At 37.2% G+C, this 22538-nt stretch overlaps 1 protein-coding gene across 1 annotated transcript in view; it reads right to left on the bottom strand.

Moving 5' to 3' along the window:
* Positions 1–22538, bottom strand: part of STAC (SH3 and cysteine rich domain) — an 81007-nt gene that overhangs the window by 50607 nt on the left and 7862 nt on the right. The gene's annotated exons all lie outside the window — the stretch shown is intronic.

Genomic DNA, 22538 nt, shown 5'->3' with positions numbered 1-22538 from the left:
CTAGAATTCTAAGACAGACAAGACACCTTCAATAGTAATCACAAACCTGCAATAGAGCCAATCTTACTTATTTATTTATTTTTTTAAATATGAGCTTTCAGATGCCATAAGATGAAAGCTGGGTAAAAGAAGTTAACATCAATCAGAGAATTTTATATACTTTCAGAACCAATTCTAACCAATATGCTATTTATACAATTATATATCAGCATCTCATTTATCTTAGTCTACATATTTGCCTTGTCAAGTGGCACTAAGACATAGGCAAATCTGCCTGGCTTCCAGTTCTGCGTGGCCTTGGCTAGTTAACCTCATTCGTTTCCACATAATTAATATGGAAAAAAGTTCTGCCAGCTTGTTCATGGTAATGGTGGGATAGCAGCAAAAGCTCTGCTGTAGTCCTAGTTGTGCTGAAACTCTGAGGGCACCAGGCTTCTCCCAGACTTGTTTACCCTTGCATGGGCTTGCTGCCAGTTCAAATACTTGGCCTCAAAATAGATGGGAGGGGGAGGGATACTGTGGGAAATGGGCCACAGAAGTAATAGAGCATTGTGCCTAGCAATGGGGAAGAGGGCACAAGAGGAAATGTGTTCTAATTTGCTCTGGGGCAAAAAAGGAAGCCAGTAATACTGTTGGCAATGTTAGAGGGCATCAAACTTACCTAGTTTAGACCTCTCACAGAGAAGTAGGCATTTGAGGCATCCCTGTTTCAAACCCTTCAAATCCTTTTCTTCAGTCAAATCTGCAATAGTCACCTGCGTATTTGCCACACTGAACTCAAGCACACTCAATTAGTACCCAGACTTCAGGGGCTCATGAGCTATACTTAGCCTTTGGATAGTGTGCTGGGAACTGCATTTAAATTAAAGTAATTAAATATAGTTGCTGCATTTACTTCCCATATAGCATCCACCTTCTATTTCTTTAAATATTACAGTTGTTGGCAATTTTTGGAAGGGATTTGAAGAACCAAAGCACAGTTCCTGAAGGATACATGCAGGCTTCAAGATTCAGATTTGCACCCATAAACAAGAGGCTATAATGAAATGTCTATAAGATTTCCTCCCTGCTAACTCAGTGCCACTAAACTCTTCTATTCCCCCTGTTCCAAATTATTGTTATTATATGCAAGTAAGTTTTCCACAAATAAGTTATTTTTAATGTGAATGAAGCATTACTATACCTTCGGAGCTTCTCTGGTGTCCCATTATGTTTTCCAAGAATATGCAGATTTTGTCAGGCAGCTAACATCTATTGTTTATGCTGATTTACAAAATATTTATAGAATATGAGATAACAATTGGTACTGATCATAGCCTTGAATGTAAAAGAATGAGAATCTATTCCTTGAAGGAACATCTGATTTTAGCATAGTTTTTTTTGAACCTTTGCTTAGTCCCCCCCCCCCAATTTGATTTGTAATATATATATCTGCATGTGCTTGTCTGCTCCTTTCTATTATTAATTTATTTAATGCTGTAGAATTGAGTTTCTATGCTCATTTTGTAGAGTGCCGGGTTCAAACTTACAGCAATGTTTGACTTACTGTAACTGATTAGATTCTTTTGTATTTTCAGATAAGTAGTATCATACTAAAAGAATTGCAGAAACAAGGATGTATATTGAAAGTCCTGATTAATTTGAAAATCTTACAATCTTATAATACAAATTCAGAACATTTGCTGGGCCTTCTCTATAAACTACTAGTGAACTATTTGAACAAGTCAAAGATTGCACAATTACACGGATGCAGAATCTGAATGAAATACCGTAATAGAACTACCACAATGGGAATTTCCAATGGAAGAAAATTACAGTTTCTCTAAACATTGTATTTAGAGAAAATTGGTATGTTTTACCCGCATTAGACTACATTGCTCTAGTTCTGATTGCTAAAATGAACAATTCATTTTCTGAAAATGGCTGGAAATGTAATGAGCAGGTCCAATCTTTTCTTTATATTTGGTGATAATTTTGTAAGGCTTATAATTCTGGAAAATGATCTCTACTAAAATATCTAAGTTGTGTGACTGTACTTTGGTATCTAATATAACTTGAAAGCAAATCTGACAAAAAATTCAATTCAATTAGAAACAGTTTCTAGAGTATTACATAAGCAAATAACACATCAAAAATTTGTGTTTATTTATGTATGAATTATATGTTTTTATCTCACAGTATTAAAAACAAAACAGATTTTACTGAGATGGCTTGAACTGATTATAGCCTATAACTGTACCCAGCGATTTATACAGGTTTACCACAGTTCTCAACATTTAGTCTTAGTTTAGATTTTAATAGTGTTTTTAGTTGGCTAAAGTGATATAATATAATAAATTACTTATAAATAATTACATTATATTGGAAAATTATAACCTCTATTATATTTCCAAATCCCTTGCTTGTTCATTTATATTATAATTTCATCACTCCTGTCTTCTAGCTGCTTGTTTATATATTATTTTTTTTCTTTAATGTTCAATAAAAATACAAAAAGTCTTTGTTTGATATGCAAGCTTCTCCAACATATTTTGTTTTTAATACTGTTATTCCTAATATACACTCTTGTTTCTGTACACATCTTTCTTAAAAGGTTTGTATCACGAAAACTGACACTACAAACTCCAGTTTTTATTGCCAGTTTTTTTTCTTAAAAAGACTTGTAGTTCATTAAGAAAATGGATTTCCCAAAACCATCACACTTGTCTTAGCACATAAACTTTCAAAAGAATTCTTAAGGTCTCTTGTAAAAACAAAAGAAACTGGAAAGGATATTATTTTTAGAAGTGGGAAGGAAATATACTATTGATACTTTGATTTATAAGTTAACATTTAATTTGGGGATTGTAGCTTACATTTAAAAAAATCAGGGACACATCTGTCAGTGCTGTTGCCACATCATCTTCGTAAAATGAAGCTGAAAATGAAAATTTGAATTCAGCAGGCAAGGAAAGCAGTGGTGAATAGAAAATAAAGCCAGTAACAGAAAGCTTGTTGGTGGATAGAAAACTGGGATTTGTTTTTCAATTTTCAGGAGATGAAGAAGAGCATAAATGTGCAGTTGTGCCAATGGAAGAAGAAGAAGATGATGATCCTGAGAATACATATGATTCTATCCATAAGGACTTTAAAAAGTTTATAACACACCCTTGGCATGGGCACAAGCCAGATCAATGGAACAGAAAGGGCTGCCTTGTAGAGACTTGCTCACAGGCTTCCCACCAGCTTGAATGAGGGGGCTCGGTTGAAGTCCAGAATGTTATCAACTTCCTTGTGAGGTTGAAGGACTGGATGTTGTTGGAACAAGTGAGTCCAGCCAACCCTGTTGTACCACTCGAAACAGGGAAAAAGACTGAGGGTGAGATTTCAACAGATTAATTCTACATATAGCTGGCTCCAGAGTGGCAGGAGGAGGCTAGAAACTGACTTTGGAGGCAGCTTTGAACCTGTTTTCAAAAGATGAATTTGATGTGGGGTGTGCTAGGAGGGTTCAACATCAAATCCATCTACAGAAGATAAGCCTTTCTGAGAGAGGTCTTGGCAGGTCCCTTAAGTTCAGCTCAGAGAGCATTAGCAGAGTTGAAGAGGACTAGGATCATCCAAGAATCTCGGAGCTCCTACGCCTCTCCCCTAGTAATCTGGAAAAATGGGCCCTGAGGATGTGCATAGATTACTGTACCCTCAATTGGAGGACCATTTTGGATCAGTATATTACCCCCTGATTGAAGATGCCTTACATTGCTTATCGGGAGCAAAGTTACTTAGTGTGCTGGATCTGAGAAGTGGCTACCATCAGATTCCCACACATCCAGATGATGGAGAGAATACTGCTTTTATCTGCTCTCTTGGGATTCTATGAATTCAATTGGATGCCTCAAGGGTTGTCAGAGGCCCTGGCAACCTTTCAGTGACTTATGGAGCAGACGGTGTGAGACATGAATTTGATAGATGTGTTAGTGTACCCAGATGATATCATTGCTTTTGATGAGACTCTTGAAAAACATGAGGAGTGTCTGGAGATGATTCTGACCAGGGTCCATGAAGAAGGGTTGAAGCTGTCCCTAGAGAAATGCCAATTTTACCTATCACCTGTCACATACCTTGGTCATGTTGTCACCGAGAAGGGATATCAACTGACTCCACAAAGCTTGAGGCCCTCACTTCCTGGCCCAGATCCCGAAATGTGGCTGAACTGTGATCATTTCCAGGGTTCTGCTCATACTATGGGAGGTTTGTCAAGGGGTTTGCAAAGATAGCATGTCCCCTCAATGATCTGTTGAATAATGAGGAGGTGGAGGATGTGTCTGGCAGTTCATGCCAGCTCCAGTCCCAGGAATCAATTCAGGCAGAGTGGACAGAACAGTGTGAGCAGGCCTTCAATCAACTGAAAAGGAGCCTCACAAATGCTCCTGTCTTGGCCATTGCAGACCCAAACTGGCCATACGAACTCCATGTTAATGCTAGCCAGGATGGTCTTGGGGGAGTACTGTATCAGGAACATAATGGACACCTGAGACTTGTTGCATACACCAGCAGGGCCTCACTCCAGCTGAGAAGAACTATCCCACCCACAAACTGAAGTTCCTGGCCCTTAAATGGGTGGTGGTAGATAAACTAAAAGATTACCTGTAGGGGGCAGAATGCAAGGTTAAGATGGATAACTACCCACCCACATACCTGCTCATGATGGCCAAACTTGATACCATGGGACATCGATGGCTAGATGTCCATTCTGGGTTCAGGCTCAACTGAGGTACCAGTTGAGTGTGGGGAACAGAGATGCAGATGCCTTGTCAAGGAGACCTCATAATCCCAATGAACATGTTGGAGAGTGGACCCTATTAACCCCTGATGATATTCAAGCCTTGTATCAAGGGGTCAAACACCAAGATTGAGGAGCAGCAGGGGCGAAAGCAGTAAGGGTCGTACCATGAGTGTCCCTAAGCTGTACTGCAACCCCATCCAAGTTAGAGAGGAGGATGTGCCTGTTTTGACCAAGAAAGATCTGAAAAGGGATCAGGTGGAAGACATTCTTTGTGGCCTGGCTGCAAGGGTCCTGGAAAGTGGTCAGCCAGAGGTCCTGCTAACCAACTCCCCAAAAAGAGCTCAGTTGTGGCATAAAGAGTGGGACCAGTTACAGCTCCAAGGAGATGTAGTTTATTGTAAGGGCCCTTCAAATGGATCTGAGGAAAGGTGACAGCTGTTCCTTCCAGAAAAACATAGGGAAGCAGTGCTGATTGCATTGCATAATGAGCATGGACATCTGGGACCACAGAGGATTTTCAAATTAGTGAGAGATCAATTCTACTGGCCTTATATGAAAATGGATGTTGAGGACCTGTTTGTACTCTATCCAGCGAAAAAACCTACCCTCCTGAGCTGCATCAATGGGACATGTGCAAAGTCATGGGCCCATGGATGTAGTTTGCATCTACTTCTTGTATCTGAAACCAGATATCAGTGGACAGGGGAATGTATTAGTTGTGACTGATCACTTCATTCACTATGCACAGGCCTTCCCAACAAAGGATCAATGCACCACCACAGTTTCTTTGTGAATTATGGGCTACCTCAGTGTGTATATTCTGATCAAGGTAGAGATTTTAAGAGCAGGCTCATCAAACAACTGCTGGACCTACTGGGCATTTGGAAGTCGCACACACTCCCTACTACCCACAAGGAGACCCACAGCCTGTTCAATCACACTCTTCTTGCTAGGGATACCGAGTGCAGAAAAGCAACAACATTGGATGCAAAAAAATTCTGCCATTATCCACGCATATAATAGCATGGAAAATGATACTATGGGGTACACTCTATACTGGTTGATGTTTGGCAGGCAAGCTTGACTGCCAATAGATATAGCATTTGCATCTCCCTGGATGAGACTTCATTCACTTCACACTAGAGCTATATGGACTAGTTGAGGAGGAATCTAAAGAGGGCATATGAGAAGGCTCTCAGACCCATTTTAGGGGTCAAAGAACAGAGAAACAAGAGGAACTATGACCTGAAGATGAGAATTCAAGATTTGCAACCTGGTGATTGAGTATTATGCGATATGTATGTATTTCTGGGGAGCATAAACTGGTGAATTGATGGATCTCCCAGCCATACATTGTCAGTGAGAAATTACCTGGATTGCCAGTGTATCAGATCTGATTGGAGTGCAGAGCCTCTGAAAGTGTGGCATGAAATTACCTACTGCCTTTCAACAAGGCAGTACAAGCTTCCCTGTGCCAAAGGCAACTGAACTCTGCCCAGCAAGGAGGAGACCAGTGACTCGAGCTTAGCCTTCTCCATCCATAGAAGGAGAGGATGAGGACAGCAATGAGGAAGAGGGCTTATGAACTGATTGTGGTCACTGGAGTAATTGGAACAGTTTCCTCCACATCTGGCACTGAGATGGAGCCAGAGCAGCTCAGGCCAGATGCCCCTGAATTTGTACCTCAAGCTCAGGAACAGAGACAAGTTGTTGGTACATCAAGTGGAGGGCTGATGAGCAGTCTGGGCAGCTGCCAGAAAAGAAAGGGTGCCACCAACTCTGGAGACCTCTGGGCCGGATGAGCCTCCAGAGGCTCCTGGGCTGAATGAGCCTCTGGAGGAAGACCCAATCCTCCCACATACCTTGCAACAGCCAGAACCAGAGAATGGGCTCCAGCCCTGGAGATTCTTGAGTGAGAGAAGCCTTGTTACAGCTGAGCCCAAAGAACAAAGGCCAAAACGAGTGATACACCCCCCTAGCAGACTAACATATGATACTCTGTCTGGGCCATAGCACAGAAGAGGCAATACTCACTGCTAGACAAAGTTCTGATCCATCCCCTGACACCCCAGATGAATAGCTTCTCATTCTTTGGGGGACCAAAGAGTTTTTTGGGGCAGGGGGAGTAGGTAGCATGGGGGAAGAGGGAGATGGGAATGAAAGGAGGAAGTTTTGGCAAGAAATGGGAGAGAGCAAGGGAGAGAGAGAGAGACGATAAGGATGTGTATCTTTGGGGGACAGGCCGGAGGGAAAAGAGAGAGAAAGGAAGCAGGGCCTACTGGCTGATCTGGCCTTGACTCCAGTGAGTGAAGAGGGAATGAAAAGGATCATGCTTTGGCAGGAAAGGATTAAATGGAGTATGCCATATTTTTCTGGGTGTTGCATCACATGCCTGAAATATTCTAACTTTCATTTTTTAATTGTTTTGATGATTTCCCTTGGCTTTCCCAGGTGGCTGATCACCTCCTCATTTCTGATCTTGTCAACCCACCTTATACTTAACAGCCGCCTGTAAATCCTCATTTCAAATGCTTCTAGTCTCTTCATGTGGCCTTCTGTCAGAGACCAACTCTCTACTCCATAGAGCAGGATAGAAAAAATATAACATCTGACAAGCCTGATTTTCAATCTTAGGCTTATGTTGTGATTGTAGAAGACCTTTTTCATTTTGAAAAATGCTGTTCGAGCTTTCTCTATCCTTGTCTTTACTTCAGTGCTCACATCCCAGCTTTCATGTAAATTAGAACCGAGGTGTGTGATCCTTTCAACTTTTTCTAATGGTATTCCTTCCAAATTTATTGGTGGTAAATTAACAGGTTGTTTGTTGACGACCATGATCTTGGTTTTTGAGGTGTTAAGCTTCAAGCCGTATTTTTCAGATATTTCTGTGACTCTGTTGATGAGGAGCTGAAGGTCTTTATTCTTACTGGCAAGCAGAATTGTATCTTCAGCTTATCTTAAATTGTTGATCCAAACACCATTTATTTTGATACCAGCATCGATGTTTTCCAGTGCCTCATTGAAGATTGACTCAGACTGATGAGACAGAATACATCCCCGTTTGACCCCTCTTCATATTTCTGCATCAGCTGAGTATTTTTGGCCTAGTCTCACATTTGCTACCTGATGCCAATATATATTCTTTATGATTTGGATGTCTTTGTCATCTAGTCCCCCTTGTTTCAGGATTTCTAATAGTTTGCTGTGTCTTATTTTATCAAATGCTTTTTCAGAATCAATGAAGCACATGTAAACACTGTGATTGACATCTCTACAATGCTGTACAAGAACTTGAATGCTGAATAGCACATCTTGTGAACCAAGATTGTTTCTGAAACCAAATTGTGTGTTACCTAGACACTCCTCAATTTTGTTGTATATTCTTGTGTGAATTATTCTCAGGAATATTTTCAGGGCATGACTCATTAAACCTATTGTTCTGTATTGCATTTATTTTTTGGGGGATTGTCACAAAGGTTAATTTTAGCCAATCATTTGGTATCTTTCCTGTTTCATATATTTGACTGAAAAACTGCAGTAAAACATTCTTCCCATTGTCTTCCAGCAATTTTAAAATTTCTACTGGGATATCATCAGGTCCTATGGCTTTTCTTATTTTTGCTATTTTTATTGCATGTTCAACCTCCTCCATAGTGATGCTTGGTCCAGTTGTTATACTTCCCATATCTATATCATCCCTAGTTTCCTTCCATGTTTTTAGTTTTTCGTCCTCATCTAAGATAATTTTCCTCCAGAACCTTTGATTAATTGCAGCAATCCTCAGCTAAATGGCTAATGACTAGAGATTATGGGAGCCAAAATAACTAGAGGGCACCCCCATGGGAATTGCACTCAATGATTTCTGGGAAAGAGAATCTTTTCACCTCAATAGCCACTTAGAATCCCTTTTAAAAGGATTCAACCTTTGACCTTCTGCATATAATTGTAATCTACCATATAGCCCTCTATCTGGAGAGCTGTTGTCAGTCAGCGTGCAGATAATTCTGTATTAGATGAACCAATGGTCTGGCTAAATATAAAGCAGCTTTCTATGTTTCTATGATTGCTTCCAATCTCTCATCCTGGGGTTAAGTACTTTCTGACCTTTCATTAAAGAAATGAGTTTTGAGAATAAACACAAAAGAAGGATGCTCTGATTGAATGATTTAAATTCCAGCTAAAAACTTAGTTTTTGCAAATAGTCTTACATCAGCCAGATGTTGTTCTCATTAAAAAACAGTTAAATTACATTTAACTAAAGAAGACATCATCCAAATCAGATCTGCTATGTATTGCCTTTATTTCAAGCTCATGTTAAAATCCTCCTCTCAAGATGCACTTATTAGGAAATGCTGTATTCTTTCCAGTAGCCTTAATCTTATTTCAGGCAGAAATTATTTAGGTTTGGTATAGTATAAGAAATGATTCAATACTGTGCAATGACAACAACAAAACAGTCACATACAAAGAATAAACATTTTGAATTTACAGCCTGATTTGAAACACATAAACATGGAGTAAATCATATACCAAAAATCCCAATTAAAACCTTGCTTCCCTACTATTTGGAAAAGCTGCATTTGAGCATCCTAACCAGCTCACACAAATTATATGTATCTATCCCACCAAATTTGATATTGCCAACATTTTATGAGTAAATCCCAAAGAAGCCTCTGTCTTAATCTCTATTTAGTCCATGTTGATATTTGAAAATAGCAAAGCATGTTTCATTTTTTGATCCACTTGGACCTCTTGCTTACACCTATAGGCTATAATCAATTCAAACCATTTCAATAAAATCTTTTTTGTTTTTAAAACTGTGAGACATATTTAGTAGTTTTGGTAAATGACTGGAATCCACCACATAGTATTTTAAAAGTCCAATTTTAATATGCTATTCCTGCTTCTAGCACTTATCAGATAAAATAAATAATGCACTTTTGCAGATAATTAAATAATATACTCTGTCACAAAAGTAACCCTACCAATGTCTTCTGCAAAGCGTGCATAGAAGACTCATGCGGGCAGAAAATTTGGTGGAGTCTCAAAGCAGCTTGTCTAAGGCTTTGAATAACAGCTTCAAAGCTTTGAGGACTGAATTTAGAAAGGTGCACAAAATTCCTCTCTGAATGATTTCTACAAGACTTATACATAAGCAGTTTGATTACAAAATCAAAAATCCTTTATCATAAAACATAATTGCCAATTCAAATGCAAAATATTTCCAGCTTGCTTTTCTTCCAATTTGTTCTTCTTTTTGGGGCAAATCAATCACCCCTTAACCCCTCAATGTTAATTTCTTTTATTAGGAAAATAAAAGCTGAGCTTTAAGTGGCAACATTAAAAATTCTAAATTTTCATGCATAAGAAAATATTTCATACTCCATGAGCAAGAATTATTAGCAACAAATGAATGAAGATGTGATTGAAACTCCTGCTATAAAGGCCTCAGGAAGCATATTTCAGAAAATGCTCAGGACATTGCTTCCTATATTGCTCAGGGTTATGATCAATGTAGCTCTGGTTTAAATGGAAGAAGCATCTAAAGAAATGTCTGGATATTGCTATATTACATCATGACAGTTTTGCTCATATTGGAAGAATAGCAAATGATAGTCGGCTGCACAGGAATAGGTTGCTGAATAGCATAGAGCAGGGCTTTTCAACCAGTGGTACGGGTATCACCTGCGGTACATTGGCACCTGGTAGGTGGTATGCAACCATCCTAGAAAAGTGATAGCGGGGGAGGGGAATGAACTGAACCGGTGGCAGCACCGCACAAGCCTGAGAGAGAGATGGCTGGAGCTGCAGGGCTGTCAGGGCTCAGCGGAAGTGCCAGGATCAGCACTTCTTTGGGATTGTCAGGGCTCAATGGAAGCACCAGGATCAATGCCAGGCTCCAGCTGGAGCTCAGCGCTGATCCTGGTGCTTCTGCTGAGCCCTGAAGAAGCACTAATCAACTGGAAAGCAGCACTGATCCTGGTGCTTCTGGTGAACCCAGAAGAAGCGTCAATCAGCTGGAATGTTGCAGCATCTCCAGGGTCTTGTGATTTACATTCAGATGCTTGGCAACTGATTCATATTTATGACGGTCACAGAGTCCCAGGGTCATGTGAAGTGACCAAAACCTGCTACAACCACCCAGCAGATGGGGGGGAATAAAAACCAAACACCCCCACCCCATCCCCACTGCCAATTCTCAACAGAAATGCTCACAACAATGAAAACCTCGGACAGAAGGAAGAGCGCCGCCGGGCGGGCGGGCAGGTGTCTTGCTCGGCTGTGCCTTGGGGGGCACTTTTTTCAGGGCCATTGTAACTTTGAACAGTCACTAAGAGAACTGTTGTAAGTCAAGGACTACCTGTACTTTATCACTTTTTTCCTTTTTTTTTTGATCATCAAGTTTTTGACATATTGCTAGGCGACTGGTGGTACTCGGATATTGCCATATCCTAAAAGTGGTACAATGGGTGAAAAGGTTGAAAAGCCTTGGCATAGAGTAATGCTGAAAAACTCCCCCATTATACTTGTCTGAGAAGATCTTCAGGCATCCAGGTCATAGTTGTCTCAAAAGTGCTTTTTCAAAAGGCAACTGGGCTGTTTTTCCCCTTTTAGGATGAAGAACAAAACATTTAGTTTCTCATCCAAGAAACTTCATCATTGTGATAGTGGAGGGATGGAGGATACGTACTGACAGTTGAGACTAGGTGGTGGGGCTATGGAAGGAAAGTTCTGACTGGATGGGGGGGAGGGATGGAAGGATTGTATTTCTTTGCAATCATCTGTTCTGCTACCACTCTTCCTGAGAGCTCCTGATGCCCCTTGAGGGTTTATCTTTGCCCTCTGGGTACAATTGGTTGTAGAAACATCTTGGCACTGCTGCAAGAGCTACACTGTAAACTGGAGATAGATGGTGTCTTATCCCTCCCCCTCTGTTGAAAGAAGGCTGCTTCTTATTCACATAAATGGCCTCTTTTATGTCTCTTTTAAACCAATGATCCTCTCTATCCAAAATGTGGACTTTGCTGTCTTCGAAAGAGTGGCCTTTGTGTCTTTCAAATGCAGATGGACAGCTAAAGCTTGTTCTGATGGGCTTGATCTCATATGTTGTGCCATGTGTTTATGAAGTGGTTATTTTGTTTTACCAATGTACACATCTGCACATGTCTTACTGCATTGTATTATATATATCACATTGCTCAGTTTTTTGTCTGGGTGTTTTAACTTTAGGGTGGACAAGCTTCTGCCCTCGTGTATTCTTGGGTTTAAAATGTACATGTATGTTGTGTTGGTTGAAAATTCTTCTGAGCTTTTCAGATATTCCTGCAACAAATGGAATGCTGGATTTTTTTCTGGACTTTTTTTCTGGGCCTTCATCAAATCCAGAAAAAGAACTAGCAGGAGCTTCTCCATTAAAGACAAACATAGCAACATTGTCATTCAATTCGTTGCAGGAATATCTGAAAAGCTCAGGAGAATTTTCAATTTTAGACTCACTTTTATTTATTTCAATGACATAGATATCATATGTCATGTATTATCAATAATAAAAGGTATTAAGAAAATTGGGCTCAATTACCCTACTGTTTCTTTTCCTTCTTCTGCAGAAGTATGGTGTTTTACTTACTAGATTTTTAGACAGTAAAACAACCACAATTGTTCCTTTTTAAATAGACAATCATTCAAATATTCACCTTCTTCTTCTTAATAGAACATTTTCCCCCTCAAGCTTTTAAAAAGGTTTCAGAATAATCTGAATCCTGCACTACAAGACATGTCTTTTCCTTAATTTCTCCTCAAATATTTCTTACTGGCAACTTAGAGTTTATCAGATAGACAGTATCTTACCTCCAAGGTCCCTTCCAACTTTATCATCATCATCATCATCATCATCATCATCATCATCATCATCATCATCATCATCATCATCATCATCATCATCATTATTAAAATGAAACAAACACATTTCTAATACAAAGTAATTACTGAGACATGCAGTCATCCATTAGAACCATGACACTATCACCCACTCATGAGAATAGCACACAAATATTGTGAATTAAGTAATTTATGTCATTTTTATGATGACATCTATCATATAATATTACCTGCCCTTCCATTGTTGTTGTTAATTGCGAAGTTGTGTCCGACCCATTGCGACCCCATGGACAACATTCCTCCAGGTCTTCCTGTCCTCTACCATCTTCTGGAGTCCATATAAGTTCACGTCTACTGCTTCAGTGACTCCATCCAGCCACCTCATTCTCTGTCATCCCCTTCTTCTATTGCCCTCAATCTTTCCCAGCATTAGGCCCTTCTCCAGTGAGCCCTTCCTTCTCATTAGGTGGCCAAAGTATTTGAGTTTCAACTTCAGGATCTGGCCTTCTAAAGAGCAGTCAGGGTTAAATAGGCAGGGCGACAGTATACAGCCTTGCCGGACTCCTTTCCCAATTTTGAACCAATCAGTGGTTCCATGCCCAGTTCTCACTGTTGCTTCTTGATCTGCATATAGGTTTCTCAAGAGACAAATAAGATGGTCTGGTACTCCCATCTCTTTAAGAACGTGCCACAATTTGTTGTGATCCACACAATAAAGGCTTTAGCATAGTCAATGAAGAAGAAGTAGATGTTTTTCTGGAACTCCCTAGCTTTCTCCATAATCCAGCGTATGTTGGCAATTTGATCTCTAGTTCCTCTGCCTCTTCGAAATCCTGTCTGTACTTCTGGTAGTTCTCGATCCACATATTGCTGGAGTCTAGCTTGTAGGATTTTAAGCATAACTTTACTAGCATGTGAAATGAATGCAATGGTGCGATAGTTTGAATCTTCTTTGGCATTGCCTTTCTTTGGAATTGGAATGTAAACGGACCTTTTCCAATCCTGTGGCCACTGTTGAGTTTTCCAAATTTCTTAATCTCTTCTGCCTCTGTTAGGTCCCTGTCATTATGGTCCTTTATCATGCCCATCTTTGCATGAAACGTTCCCTTCATATCTCCAATTTTCTTGAAGAGATCTCTGGTCCTCCCTATTCTGTTGTTTTCTTTTATTTCTTTGCACTGTTCATTTAAGAAGGTATTCTTATCTCTTCTAGCTATTCTCTGGAATTCTGCATTCAATTGGGTGTATCTTTCTCTTTCTTCTTTGCCTTTCGCTTCCCTTCTTTCCTCAGCTATTTGCAAAGCTTCGTCAGAGAGCCATTTTGCTTTCTTGCATTTCTTTTTCTTTGGGATGGTTTTAGTTGCTACCTCTTGTACAATGTTGCGAACCTCCGTCCATAGTTCTTCAGGCACTCTGTCTATCAGATCTAATTCCTTAAATCTATTTGTCACCTCTACTGCATATTCATCAGGAATATGATTTAGTTCATACCTGAGTGGCCTAGTGCTTTTCCCTACTTTCTTCAATTTAAGCCTAAATTTTGCAACAAGAAGCTCATGATCTGAGCCACAGTCAGCTCCTGGTCTTGTTTTTACTGACTGTATAGAGCTTCTCCATCTTTGGTTGCAGAGCACATAGTCAATCTGATTTCTGTGTTGACCGTCTGGTGATGTCCATATGTAGAGCCGTCTCTTGGGTTGTTGGAAAAGAGTGTTTGTTATGACCATCGTATTCTCTTGACAAAATTCTATCAGCCTGTGCCCTGCTTCATTTTGTACTCCAAGGTCAAACTTGCCTGTTATTCTGTTTATCTTTTGGCTTCCTACTTTAGCATTCCAATCCCCCATAATGATAAGGACGTCATTTTTTGGTGTTAATTCTATAAGGTGCTGTAAGGTTTCATAGAACCGGTCAATTTCATCCTCTTCAGCACCAGTGGTTGGGGCATAGATTTGGACTACTGTGATATTGAATGGTTTGCCTTGGATTCAAACTGAGATCATTCTGTCATTTTGGGGATTGTATCCCAGTATTGCTTTTCCTATTCTTTTATTGACTATGAAGGCTACTCCATTTCTTTCTGAGTGATTCTTACCCGCAGTAGTATACCTGATGGTCATCTGAGTTAAATTCACCCATTCCTGTCAATTTTAGTTCGCTGATTCCTAAGATGTCGATGTTCAGTCTTTTCATCTCTTGTTTGACTACGTCTAGCTTGCCTTGATTCATGGATCTTACATTCCGGGTTCCTATGGAGAAAAGATCTTTACAGCATTGGACTTTCCTTTCACCACCACTTTCGGCTTTGACCCAGTCGCTTCATTCTTTCTGGCGCTACTAGTACTAGCCCTCTGCTCTTCCCCAGTAGCATATTGGACACCTTCCGACCTGAGGGGCTCATCTTCCAGGGTCATATCTTTTTGCCTTTTAGTACTGTCCCTGGGGTTTTCATGGCAAAGATACTGGAGTGGTTTGCCATTTCCTTCTCCAGTGGATCACATTTTGTCAGAACTCTCTGCTATGACCTGTCTGTCTTGGGTGGCCCTGCACAGCATAGCTCATAGCTTCATTGAGTTATGCAAGCCCCTTCGCCACGACAAGGCAGTAATCCATAAAGGGGGCAGTAATCCATAAAGGGGTGCCCTTCCATACACGTCCATTATTACACAAAGAATGATCTGTATTATCCTTCAAAGTGTTCAGCAATGCATCTTTGGGATTCTAAATCAATGATTCTCAACCTTTTGTATTTTATCCTACAAATTACCATCAAAGAGCTTGGGACCCATTTTTTTCTGAGAAAGATTTTTATATGTTCACAGGGATGCTATTATATAAATCATTTATAGTATCTTCTAAAGACTTAAGAATTTCAACAGGTACTTTTATCCATGTCAGAATTGCATATATTAATTTATGCATTTCCTTTCAAAATTCAGCATCATTCAACTATTTAGAAAGAAGAATCTGCCTGTTTTTAGATGAAAATTCATTCCAAAGTACACTTGTTGGCATATACTTTCTCCAAATCGTATACTATATTAAGCTCCAATCTCCAAATGTTTATATTTTCTACATAATTTTACTAAGAAGTATTTTGAGGCAGTTTTAGTAAATGTTATGAATGCTATGCTGTAATAGATGCCATTTTGACAGATAAGCTACCTCACATGCAAAGGACCTTATTGAACTTTTGGGGTGGTTGGCCCCATTTAAATAATTTAAAGTGTTATTATTAGGACATACTTTACTCTAAATTGGCAAAGAGAAAAGCATTGTTTGCAAACACAAAGAAATGATGGCTGCATCATAAAATAGACAGAAGGGTAATTTAATAAGCCAATGTAGAATACACTGTATATCAAAGAATCACTTTTTGTATTTTATGCATGCATAGATGATTATTTGCAGTTATGGTAAAGATTTATAACTTTTTAACAATACCTTGTCTCTTATAAATTGTTATCTTTATATTATCTTCAACTGTTAACTCAAAGTCTTTATATTTAATATATGAAAAAGTGAATGCAATAGAAAATAAATACTGTAGGTAAATTCCACATTGGAATTTTCTTTTCCAAAATAAAATTTAAATGTACCTATTTTATTCAGAATAATAAAAAAAATTAGAGCAATCTGAGAAACTCTAGGTACATCTTGTCTGAAGTTCAAAGATTTCTTTTTATGTAACCTGAAAGTTAAGAAAGTAAGTATCTTAATACTCGGAATTAGTTGAACTTTATAAATGCATCCCAAAGAGATATATTCTAATTTGAGTCAATTTATTCTAATGTACCGCTACAGTTCCCACTCGGTCATCCATTCCACATCTACATCTACATCTATATTTCTATCCTTGCATATAGAAAGCTGATAACTTGTTTTAATTGATTATATTAGTTATAATATATAGTACATGTGTTTATATATAAATATAAATTATCAATGTAAATTGTTAACACTCACAAGAAATCATCATAGTGTCTTTTTTGTTTTAATTATTTTTAACCTGCTTCTCTGATGCCACTGGAAGTCACTGGAAAAAGGCAGATTTTAACTGTGTTTTTCTGGCAACTGGGATCTGCTTTATATCAAGGCACAGAGTTGATCCATCTAATACAATACTGTCAACAACATCTAGCCAAAGGTCCAGTCTAGATTTTTCTATCACTAATTGGAATTGATGGGAACTGAACTGCAGACTTTCAACATGCAAATAATATACTCTTACAGAGATTTACCTCCTCACATATCTGCAACTGTTTGATATTTCCATTTCTCATTTTCCTTTGCTTCTACTTTTATCTACTGGGATTTCTATTATTTATATTGCAGAGACTTACAGAAGAAGATCATTGCTTTTATCTGTTAACATTGCTGAAAGCTATGAACATCTTCAGGTATAACCAGATGTCCTTTAATGGTCCTGCCCTACAACTTAGTGGTTTTCTCCAGCATCCTGACAATGACAGTTCCAGCTGATTGGATCCAGAAGCTGCTATTTCAATTTATCACAATATGTTGTGAATGTTGTAAACGGAAATAGTGGCTCCTGAATCCATCCTGAGAGGGAAAAAACTTTAAAGTAAAGCTGAATCTAAAATAAAGGTACAATATACGTTCCTTTCAAGACATGTTGGCATACAGCAAGACTGTAGGCATGGGTATCCATAGGAACGATGTTTATGCCATCATGGCATCATGGCCATAAACAATACAATTTAAGCACTTTTGTCAGATGACACAACCATACTTACATAACTGTGCCATTATGAAGATAATCTGTACATTATTTTTATGTTCTTGTTCTTGTTACTGGGGCCAATGGTTGTATATTTCTCACTGAGCCCTATTATAACTTCTAGTTCCTGGCATGGATACTGAAGCTACTATGGATATTCATACAGCCTTTGAGAGGGTTATGTGACAATGCAAAGCCACAGATATTTCTTATGCATTATGCCCATTTCTGCAGTTAATGACTGAAGACTCTAAGTAGGTTCCTGTTTTGCGCATTAGGAAGGAAGAGAGCTGCTCTTCTGATATTATGTAGTAATTCTCCGGGCTGTAGAATGTGTGCTTTAATAAAGATGATAAATTTGCAATGCTTCTTTTCACCTAAGATACTAACTATCCAAACTCTTTTGTGAGTCATTTTATTTGTCTTTTAAGTCAACCCTCTTTTTTTAAAAAAATCAATCTATGCAAAACGAAGAAAGGGAATTATATAGTTTTTGTTTTGCTTTGTCCTTTACTTGTCTTAATATCATATTTTATTTTATAATATAATGCAGTCCAATTAATACTCTGTTAGACCTCAATAATTTCACTAAGTATAAAAAACCTAACGTTTTCCAGTGAAATCAGCAGAATTTTCAAGTGTCTAATATTGGCAGGATTGTATCTTGTGATACTTTATGTTAATAATAATAAATCTAGGGATAATAACAATCACCAATCTTAAGTTTTTCTTTCTTAAGGTTTGTTAAACTAATGTTGAATTCACTTTCTCTAAAGTATATATTTGGTCAAGAGTAGGATTACTGCAGTTTTATTTCTTTCTTTGGTACTAAAGAAAAAGCGAAGTTAAACAAAACAAAAAAAATTAAAACATCTATTGGTACCAATGGGGTTTTTAAAAGCAATTATGCCCATAGAAAGCATATATATTAACCTTTAGAAAAAAGAAAAAGAAAAAGAAAATGCTTGTGAAAAAGTTTAGGCTTCTCCATCTTCATGAGAAATCCTGAAATTTGTTTTTAAATCCATTGACTTTGGAAGGCTTTAGATTGAGGAAGAGAATTTAAATTAATGGAATTAATAACTAATAACTAAGAACTAAGGAAAAAAAGTTCTGCATCCAGCAAAATTGGAGGGAGAATCAAGTGAGAAATCTTAACTAATCCACTGCTTTAATTGTAGGTTCACATTTTCTATCAGCTGCATGTATTTTCTCCTTTGGGACCTGCACTGTGTTCTTTGGGTCAAAGAGATATGAACCAATTAATGCAGATCTTAATGCAGATACAGTAAATATGCAGACACAGCAATTAATTCAGGCCATCTTAATGCAGATATGGTAAAGGCGTTACAGTAAATATGCACCATTGGCCCAAACACTCTTTTTTTGTGGTCTTTGTATACTTTATAATATAATGACAGTGAACAGTGTTTACAATTCCCATTTTATACCAAATAATTAAAAGACCAATTAAAGAAAAATGTCTTCTCGTGGTATAGAAAAAGTCTCAGTTACCCTTTATGGTCAATTTATTATTTGATGCCAAAAAAGCAACATCTAGAAAGATCTTGTTTCTGAATCTGGTCTATTGTTATAAACATTGAAGGGAAGTTGTTAATTTTTTTTTTAAAGGTTTATGTTATAATGTACTATAACAAAGTAAACTTGAGTCTCTTGAATCTACTGTAATCAAAATGTTTTATAGCTTGGTTATGAAACTTTATTTTCATTATTAAAATTAAAATTTATCATTTTAGAGACACATTGACTAAACATAAATTTGGGTATTTGCATTACAATTAATGAAGCCACAAAATAAAAAGTATCTTCAAAAAAAGAAAAAAAAGAAAAAAAAGAAAAAAAAGAAACAAGTCTGAAGAAAATTCAAAGAGCTTGACTATGTGTTTCTGATGAACTAACAATTGAATCGAAATATAATTCAACATACGGTAATTCCTGTTAGTTCCAATACATCTATTTTTTCTGTAATTTAAGGATCTGATTAAGTTTGTATTTATTATGGGAAAAACAATTACTTTTAATTTTAATTGTCAGTGAAATTTTATGCAATACTTTGATGTTTCAACCTACCCTGCCCCCCCAATTCTTGTGAAATTCAATTCTCACAAGTTTTAAAGCTTTTTTTCTGTTTACTTTTTAAATTTTCAGCAACAATGACAACAATGAAAATATATCTGTGTTCCACTCGCACCAATCAATTTTCTACTACATTTCTAATCTAAGATGGTAATAGTTTCCTCCCTTGCTCACAAATAGCTTTAATTGATGCAATATCGCTACATTGGTCACAGAGGGATTTTTATGTGTGAGTGCATCGTTCCAATTCTAAATAAGAAGATTGGGGAAAAAAGCTGAAGCATGAAATAAATGTGAAACTATTACATTTTTGGCATTTTGAAACCTGTTTACATGATCACAACAATTGCTATGCTTCAGGGGGAAAAAAAGGACAGGCCATAAGCTTTGCTTCAAAGCTGGAAGCCAATGCTATTCTAAAACCTATGAAAGTGAAATGCTATGGAATATCGACATATTTTTAAGAATTATATTGCTCTAAGTTTTTCTAGTTAAATTTTAATGAAATTAGTCCAGTTTTAAGGTTAAAAAAATAGGCAAAACAAGAAAATGTAAGTTGAAGTTTAAAGTATGTATCGTAACATGGTTTAAATGCTCTGTGAAAGTATGGTAACGACTGCAAATGCTATTATTTATGTGATAAAATATATAACGATGTTCAACTTTATAATGTTTTTATCATAAATATGAAAAGCTCTCATGTATAGAGATATACTAACATAATAGGCATTGCATTTTGCAACTAAATATATCTTTTGTTCTTCTGAATGAAGATTTCAAGAAAACAAGAATTCAAGATCAGTCACATCTAAGCGAAAATAAGTATTAAATTTCTAAGACATTGTGCGTTGTCACCATGCCAAAGGTTGTTCTCTATAGAATTACTTGTTCTGTGGAAACTAATGAGGTTAAGAAGGATGAAAAGAAAATTGAGGAAAACCAAGTTTTCAAAGATAAACATGTGAGAGCTGAATTTAAAACTTTTTTTGATTCTGAGAAATAGGGATGCCAGACTTCTGGATTGGCCTTGGTGACAATCTTCTCTTTTATGTTTTGTATTGCTTAATTGATTTAATTTGTTTTATATATGTTGTTATAATTTTTATAAGCTCTAGTTGTTGTATTGTTTTTATTATAAAATAGTTACCTCTTTGGTATTCTACTATTTCCTTATAGATAGAACCATTCAGGTTTAATGAATCTGGTTCTCATTCATACATACAAAGTGAATTGATATTTCTTAATTTCTCATCTATGCTTACCAGAACAAACAAAGATATGTTTTCACTACCATGATTTCAAACATATAGGTTTTTTTCCACTTTAAACCCTCACCCAAAAGATGAAAAATGAAACAAAATAGTGATTCAAGAATCATAAACAACAAACCCAGGAAAACAATGGATCAGAAAGCACTGTTTGAATGTTCTGGCTCAATGATTTTCGAAATGCATAAAATCAAGTGCCATAATTCTTTCATATAGAAACTGCACTTTGATGTTATTTGATCATATTGAGAGAAAAGCTATTCTTACAGAGAACAATTCAGAGAAGAATTAAGATCTATCTATCTATCTATCTATCTATCTATCTATCTATCTATCTATCTATCATCTATTTATCTATCAATCATCTCTTAAAATTGCTACATGCATATTTAATAGTAATCTCTGTTTTGTCATGACCAAAGAGGAAAGAAATATAACATTATTATTATAAAAAGCTTGTCAGCATCAAATACTAAAGATTTTCTGCTGGAGTATAGTCTGTATTTAATTAGCAGGTATACATAATAAGTAACATTTTCTTTTCTATTTGAAGCCACTAGATTTATTTAAGCAAGGCTCATTTAAAAAAGGCAGTGTGTTTGTTGGATTTGGATAATACTCCATTTAAAAACAGCTACATCAGGTTGATCGTTTTTTTAAAGAACTGGTTTAGGAATTCAAGGGGTAGTTCCAAAACTCTTTGAGAATGGTGAAACAACTGGATACCATCCTTAATATTATTGCTACTTGAGCATATTTATATGACCGTAGATAATAAGATTGATTGACAGACTACTAATCGAACAACCTTGCCTTGGATTGCCTAAGGAATTTCAAGTAGTAGGTCTAAGACATCCTGTTCTAATTACCTTTATTCATTTTCAAATTACAATGGATCCACTATCAATGTCATTTAGCCCCATTAATTTCTTGTTCTGAGAATGACCAGGGCACTCTTCACAGAGTCAATTTTCTTGAGATAAGAAACCTTATTTATCAGGAAGGAGAACGGGAAGCAATTTTAAACAGTATGGTAAGTCTTCCCTAGAAGAAACTGTGTGCAGAAGATATGGATAAGGAGATAAGCAGAAGGGCTGGAAAAAGAGGACTAGATTGACCTATTCTTCATGGCTAGCATAGAGGCAATTGTCCTTCCCCCTTCCCCATGTAAATATTGTAGAAATTCCTAATCTGTGTACAGTGTTACTCTTATTACTCATGCAATTAAATTCAGAAATATTTTGAGAAGGGGAGAGCAAGGAAAGCTAAGAGTGTAAATTTTTAATGATAGTTATTATAGTTTTAATGAAATTCCAACAATGCTGCTCTTAATTAGAGATCTGCATTTGGACACATCATTTTTACATTTAGGAAAAGTTTTGCATAGCACTTGTATTTTTTGAACCACAGATAACACTTTGCAATTTGCCTCGTGTTTTTTGTAGATTAGAAGTATTTTTTTAATTGACTTGTAAGTCCAGGTAACTGAGTCTCCACACGATTTTAATAAAATTATTATTGATCTGATAACATACATACAGGGTTATTACCATTACAAAAACTTTTTAAGAGTTCTTCCATAAAATATTGCCTGCAAAGTAGCATACGACAGCATGAAATCAACAGGTTTAAAACATCCGTGACTTAGCTAAATAACTAATATCTAAATCATGAAAAGTATTAAAAACATACTGCAGATAAAGTTTCTGGTGGGCTTTCATATTACAGATTAAGCAGTTCCAGGATAGGGGCCCATTTCTTTGTTCATTAAGTTCTCCAAACCACTGAT

This window comes from Protobothrops mucrosquamatus, unplaced genomic scaffold (genome assembly GCF_001527695.2).
Source record: "Protobothrops mucrosquamatus isolate PMUCROS unplaced genomic scaffold, P.Mucros_1.0 scaffold48, whole genome shotgun sequence".
NCBI classification, from domain to species: domain Eukaryota; kingdom Metazoa; phylum Chordata; class Lepidosauria; order Squamata; family Viperidae; genus Protobothrops; species Protobothrops mucrosquamatus.
This window is presented reverse-complemented; position numbering and strand designations above follow the sequence as displayed.